Source organism: Rhinoraja longicauda, chromosome 19 (assembly GCF_053455715.1).
Source record: "Rhinoraja longicauda isolate Sanriku21f chromosome 19, sRhiLon1.1, whole genome shotgun sequence".
Lineage (NCBI taxonomy): Eukaryota > Metazoa > Chordata > Chondrichthyes > Rajiformes > Arhynchobatidae > Rhinoraja > Rhinoraja longicauda.
Window position 1 is genome coordinate 40,660,672 of NC_135971.1, and position 7,500 is coordinate 40,668,171.

Genomic DNA, 7,500 nt, shown 5'->3' on the forward strand with positions numbered 1-7,500 from the left:
GGCGCCGTGGTTGTGCTGGCGGTGACCATGGCTGCCTGCTCCTTTGGTTCACGATGTCCCCGCCGAAGGCGGCGTACTTTAAAGTACTGCAGCTCGAGCGCACAAGGTGCGCGGGGAATTGTTAGCGGCGCCGTGCTTGTGCTGGCGGTGACCATGGCTGCCTGCTCCTTTGGTTCACGATGTCCCCGCCGAAGGCGGCGTACTTTAAAGTACTGCAGCTCGAGCGCACAAGGTGCGCGGGGAATTGTTAGCGGCGCCGTGGTTGTGCTGGCGGTGACCATGGCTGCCTGCTCCTTTGGTTCACGATGTCCCCGCCGAAGGCGGCGTACTTTAAAGTACTGCAGCTCGAGCGCACAAGGTGCGCGGGGAATTGTTAGCGGCGCCGTGCTTGTGCTGGCGGTGACCATGGCTGCCTGCTCCTTTGGTTCACGATGTCCCCGCCGAAGGCGGCGTACTTTAAAGTACTGCAGCTCGAGCGCACAAGGTGCGCGTGGAATTGTTAGCGGCGCCGTGGTTGTGCTGGCGGTGACCATGGCTGCCTGCTCCTTTGGTTCACGATGTCCCCGCCGAAGGCGGCGTACTTTAAAGTACTGCAGCTCGAGCGCACAAGGTGCGCGGGGAATTGTTAGCGGCGCCGTGCTTGTGCTGGCGGTGACCATGGCTGCCTGCTCCTTTGGTTCACGATGTCCCCGCCGAAGGCGGCGTACTTTAAAGTACTGCAGCTCGAGCGCACAAGGTGCGCGTGGAATTGTTAGCGGCGCCGTGGTTGTGCTGGCGGTGACCATGGCTGCCTGCTCCTTTGGTTCACGATGTCCCCGCCGAAGGCGGCGTACTTTAAAGTACTGCAGCTCGAGCGCACAAGGTGCGCGGGGAATTGTTAGCGGCGCCGTCGTTGTGCTGGCGGTGACCATGGCTGCCTGCTCCTTTGGTTCACGATGTCCCCGCCGAAGGCGGCGTACTTTAAAGTGCTGCAGCTCGAGCGCACCATGTGCGTGGGGAATTGTTAGCGGGGGCGTCGTTGTGCTGGGGGCTGACTGTCCCTAGTGGGTATAGGATAATGTTAATGTACGGGGATCGCTGGGCGGCACGGACTTGGAGGGCCGAAAAGGCCTGTTTCCGGCTGTATGTGTATGATATGATATGATATGATGCCTGCCTGCTCATTTGGTTCATGATGTCCACGCGGCAGGCGGAATATTTTAAAAGCACTGTTCTGTACGAAGTGCACAATGTCCGTTGGGGAAATGCAGCTGGGGGTCGGTCGACCGGCTGACGACGCCTGCCTGCCGATTTGGTTCACGATGTCCCCGCCGAAGGCGGCATACTTGAAAGTACCGCCGTTCGCGGCGCGCAATTTGCGGGGGGAGGAATTGTTAGTGCACGTCTGTGTGCTAGGTGACGATGCTTGCCGACTTGGTTCATGCCGTCCACGCCGAAGACGGCGCCGTTTAAAGTACTGCCGCTCGAGGTGCACAATTTGCGGGGGAATTGTTAATGGGCGTCGGCGTGCTGGGTGACGATGTGGAGATGTGGAACGCCGAGCCAGATCTATCTTATTTGTTTGCTTGGCCCACTGGACTTTGCGTGGGCTTTGCAACACTGTGTGCTAGGTTAAATCACGGCCAATAGAGTGAGTGTTTTTAATGATCCTGATCTGATAAGGGGACTAGAGGTAAAAGAGCCGTTAGGAGGCAGTGATCACAACACGATAAGTTTTACTCTGCAAATGGAAAGGTAGAAGGGAAAATCGGAAGTGTCTGTATTACAGTATAGCAAAGGGGATTACAGAGGCATGAGGCGGGAGCTGGCCAAAATTGACTGGAAGGAGGCCCTAGCAGGGAAGACGGTAGAACAGCAATGGCAGGTATTCCAGGGAATAATGCAGAGGTTGCAGGATCAATTTATTCCAAAGAGGTGGAAAGACTCTAAGGGGAGTAAGAGACACCTGTGGCTGACAAGGGAAGTCAGGGACAGCATAAAAATTAAGGAGAGGAGGTATAACATAGCAAAGAAGAGTGGGAAGACAGAGGATTGGGACTCTTTTAAAGAGCAACAAAAGTTAACTAAAGAGGCAATGCGGGGAGAAAAGATGAGGTGCGAGGGTAAACTAGCCAATAATATAAAGGAGGATAGCAAAAGTTTTTTTAGGTACGTGAAGAGGAAAAAAATAGTCAAGGCAAATGTGGGTCCCTTGAAGACAGAAACGGGGGAATTTATTATGGGGAACAAAGAAATGGCAGACGAGTTAAACCGTTACTTTGGGTCTGTCTTCACTGAGGAAGATACACACAATCTCCCAAATGTTCTAGGGGCCGGAGAACCTAGGGTGATGGAGGAACTGAAGGAAATCCACATTAGGCAGGAAATGGTTTTGGGTAGACTGATGGGACTGAAGGCTGATAAATCCCCAGGGCCTGATGGTCTGCATCCCAGGGTACCTAAGGAGGTGGCTCTAGAAATAGTGGAAGCATTGGAGATCATTTTTCAATGTTCTATATAGATTCAGGATCAGTTCCTGTGGATTGGAGGATAGCAAATGTTATCCCACTTTTTAAGAAGGGAGGGAGAGAGAAAACGGGTAATTATAGACCAGTTAGTCTGACATCAGTGGTGGGGAAGATGCTGGAGTCAATTAGAAAAGACGAAATTGCTGAGCATTTGGATAGCAGTAACAGGATCATTGCGAGTCAGCATGGATTTACGAAGGGGAAATCATGCTTGACAAATCTACTGGAATGTTTTGAGGATGTAACTAGGAAAATTGACAGGGGAGAGTCAGTGGACGTGGTGTACCTCGACTTTCAGAAAGCCTTCGACAAGCTCCCACATAGGAGATTAGTGGGCAAAATTAGGGCACGTGGTATTGGGGGTAGGGTACTGACATGGATAGAAAATTGGTTGACAGACGGAAAGCAAAGAGTGGGTATAAATGGGTCCCTCTCGGAATGGCAGGCAGTGACCAGTGGGGTACCGCAAGGTTCGGTGCTGGGACCCCAGCTATTTACGATATGCATTAATGACTTAGACGGAGGGATTAAAAGTACCATTAGCAAATTTGCAGATGATACTAAGCTGGAGGGTAGTGTGAATTGTGAGGAAGATGCAATAAGGCTGCAGGATGACTTGGACAGGTTGTGTGAGTGGGCGGATACATGGCAGATGCAGTTTAATGTAGATAAGTGCGAGGTTATTCACTTTGGAAGTAAGAGTAGAAAGGCAGATTATTGTCTGAATGGTGTCAAGTTAGGAGGAGGGGGAGTTCAACGAGATCTGGATGTCCTAGTGCATCAGTCAATGAAAGGAAGCATGCAGGTACAGCAGGCAGTGAAGAAAGCCAATGGAATGTTGGCCTTCGTAACCAGAGGAGTTGAGTATAGGAGCAAAGAGGTCCTTCTACAGTTGTAGCGGGCCCTGGTGAGACCGCACCTGGAGTACTGTGTGCAGTTTTGGTCTCCAAATTTGAGGAAGGATATTCTTGCTATGGAGGGCGTGCAGCGTAGGTTCACTAGGTTAATTCCCGGAATGGCGGGACGGTCGTATGTTGAAAGGCTGGAGCGATTGGGCTTGTATACACTGGTATTTAGAAGAATGAGGGGGGATCTTATTGAAACATATACGATAATTAGGGGATTGGACACATTAGAGGCAGGAAACATGTTCCCAATGTTGGGGGAGTCCAGAACAAGGGGCCACCGTTTAAGAATAAGGGGTAGGCCATTTAGAACGGAGATGAGGAAGAACCTTTTCAGTCAGAGAGTGGTGAAGGTGTGGAATTCTCTGCCTCAGAAGGCAGTGGAGGCCAGTTCGTTGGATGCTTTCAAGAGAGAGCTGGATAGAGCTCTTAAGGATAACGGAGTGAGGGGGTATGGGGAGAAGGCAGGAACGGGGTACTGATTGAGAGTGATCAGCCATGATCGCATTGAATGGCGGTGCTGGCTCGAAGGGCTGAATGGCCGACTCCTGCACCTATTGTCTATTGTCTATTGTCTATAATCAACCACTTTATTTTGCCCGTCTTTGTGACTCCTCTTTGACACGTCGATCACCGCTGAGGCTGTTTTACCTGTTTCCCCTATGTACCGTAAGGTACACTCCTTACATTGAACTGCATACACCCCATTATTTCGCTCACGGGTTATCCTCTGTGCTATCCAGTCTCTCCTGTCACCCTGTTCTATGTTTTTGTCTATTACCCAGTGGGAGCAGGCCCCATATTGACATTAATTTGTAACCCTACTGCTCCCCTCGTCTGCTGGTTTTATCACCATCTCATGTTTATCCCTCAGCTCTGCCGTGGTCTCCCTCTCTTTTTTTCTGGTGAGGTTCGGCCTATCCTTTGTCATGGGCATATCCCAGGCTGTTTTAGTAACGTTCTTTTAAAACGTGTCGTGTTTGTTTGGCTTTACCCACGTTCCAGCATTAGAGGCCAATTTTTGCAATGTTTCCTGGGTGGGATTTGCCGGTTTTACAAATGGTGTCACTATCTCACCCTGCTTCCTGATACCCTTATGGGGTCGGCTCTGTTCTTGCAGAACCCTCGGGTGGTGCAGAGTCTGGGCCTTGTTATCAATATCTTGCCCTGCTTCCCGATACCCTTGCGGGTTCGGCTCTGTTCTTGCAGATCCCTCAGGTGGTGCAGAGTCTGGGCGGCATCGTCACCCAGCACACCGACGCCCACTGAAAATTACCCACGCACAGTGCGCGCCTGGAGCGGCAGTAGTTCAAACTACCCCTACCCCTACCCCTACCCCTACCGCTACCCCTACCCCTACCCCTACCCCTAACCCTAACCCTAACCCTAACCCTAACCCTAACCCTAACCCTAACCCTAACCCTAACCCTAACCCTAACCCTAACCCTAACCCTAACCCTAACCCTAACCCTAACCCTGACCCTAATGCAGGCAGAGTTATTTATAAAGTGGCCCAGACTCTGCACCACCTGAGGGTTTTGTAACAGAACCAACCCCATAAGGGTTTCAGGAAGCAGGGCAAGATATTGATAACAAGGCGCAGACTCTGCACCACCTCAGGGTTCTGCAAGAACAGAGCCGACCCCATAAGGGCATCAGGAATCAGGGCAAGATATTGATAAAATGGCCCAGACTCTGCACCACCTGAGGGTTCTGCAAGAACAGAGCCGACCCCATAAGGGCATCAGGAAGCAGGGCAAGATATTGGTAACAAGGCCCACGGGGAAGGCGGCATACTTTGGGGTTATTTTGTAGTGAGTTTTGAAGGCATGTGCTAGTGTTACGCATACCGAGGGCGCGCAAAGTTCGGCGCGCCCGGGCCAAAACGCCTCTGCTGGCCGCGGCCGAGTCGGCCGACGGATTGCCACGGACTTGCTTGACGACCTGTCACTCTCCGTGCATCGGTTGCACGCCCGGTTCGTCCTTTCCATTTGTTTCATGATGTACACGCGGCAGGCGGAATATTTTAAAAGCACTGTTCTGTTCGAAGTGCACAATGGCCGTTGGGGCAATGCAACTGGGGGTCGGTCGACCGGCTGACGACGCCTGCCTGCCGATTTGGTTCACGATGTCCCCGCCGAAGGCGGCATACTTGAAAGTACTGCCGTTCGCGGCGCGCAATTTGCAGGGGGGAGGAATTGTTAGTGGACGTCTGTGTGCTGGGTGACGATGCTTGCCGACTTGGTTCATGCCGTCCACGCCGAAGACGGCGCCGTTTAAAGTACTGCCGCTCGAGGTGCACAATTTGCGGGGGAATTGTTATTGGGCGTCGGCGTGCTGGGTGACGATGTGGAGATGAGGAACGCCGAGCCAGATCTATCTTATTTGTTTGCTTGGGCCACTGGACTTTGCATGGGCTTTGCATCATTGTGTGCTACGTTAAATCACGGCCAATTGAGTGAGTATTTTTTATTCAACCACTCTATTTTGCCCGTCTTTGTGACTCCTCTATGACACGCCGATCACCGCTGACGTGTTAATCTGCGTGTTAGGTATCTCGGGGGTCAGTTGGACGGACAGATGTGTAAGGGTTTTGTTCGGAAGGATCGTTGAGTGTAAACGGTGAACGGGGGTTAAAGGCCCTGAGGTTTCAATCCTCTAAAGAATGTAAAAGGTCTGACGCGTTAGCTAGCAGCTAATGAGGTGAACCTAGCAGCTAATGAGGCTCTCTCTCTCTCACGGCCCCGGGACTCCCTCCCTCCCTCCTCCCTCTTGGAACCCTCCCTGCGTGGGGGGGGGGCACGAAGAAAAAGAGGGTATAAGAAGAATCCAGTGGAAGGAGTAGGGACTGGGGGCGAGGTCAGACAGCCTATCCGGCTAATAAAGCATCATGAGGTTAGGTATAAACTCTGATGACTGCATAAACTCGCCCCTAATGGGGGGGGGGGGGGCACTCTCTCCCCCACCCCTCTCTCCCCAGTGCCACTCCCTCCGACCCCCCCCCCACTCTCTTCGTGTCGCTGGGCCCGCCCGGCACGGCCCCGAGGATCACTCCCCGCGCGGCAACGGGACACCGGGTCGCCGGGCCCGCAGGGTCGTCAGTCGGGCGGGGGGGGGGGAGGGTGGCCATGCCAGCAGCAGGAGAGGTTTCCAACGAACCCGCGACCGCAGCAGGACCGCCCTCGGCAGACATTTGGACCCAGCGGGTCCGTTCGGGATGGTTGCCGGGCCCGCAGCAGAGGTTTCCTTCCACCCAACGGGGGGGGGGGGGGGGGGGGGGGCGGGGCTGCCCATCTTCCCGCTCGAAGCAACGGCCTCACCCTAACGGCCTCACCCTAACAACCCTCACCCTGACCCTAAACCGCTCGGTTCATGACTTCTCTCCGTTTGGTTCATGAATTCGCCATTTAGTTCACGACTTCTCCTGTTGGTTCCTGACTTCTACCTCGTGGTTCGTGATTCCGGCGGGTAGGTGGGGTGCCCGGATACTCTCGGCGAAAGGTGTTCAAGTGGCAACGGCGGTCCCGTAGATAAGACGGGTTCGGATGCTCGAGCGTGTCGAGTAAGCGCCGGATCGGCGCCGGGCGCCCCCGGCCGGCTGGCTTGCCCCCCCCCCACCCCCCCCCCCCCCCCTGGCGGCAGAAACGTGTATCGCGCCAGTGCCGCCGCTGAGGTCGAGATTGGCCGCCTCGACCGTTCGAAGCGTCGCAATTCCGGCGGGACTTCCGAACGCTCGTACCGCCAAGTCAGCCGCGACATTCGAGAATTGCACTAAGTCCGAAAGCTGGCGTCGCTTCTTTTTTGCCCGCCGCAGGTTAACGATTTGACGGCGGAAGTCGAGGAGGTCCGATGTGCGGCCTTCAGCGGGGCCGCGGCGCGCCTTTCCCGCCAGGCCTATCGGCCCGTCTCCCGCCGGCCAGAAAATGGCATTTCTTGTCCGGGCGGTCCCGATCACGGTTAACGACTTACCACCGGAAGTCTCTATGACCCCGCAGTTTGCGGCCCCGCGGCGGGCGTCAGTGCGACACGACCGGACGGACGACCGGGCCGACTCCCGCCGACCTCAAAACGGTTTGTTTTGCGCGAAG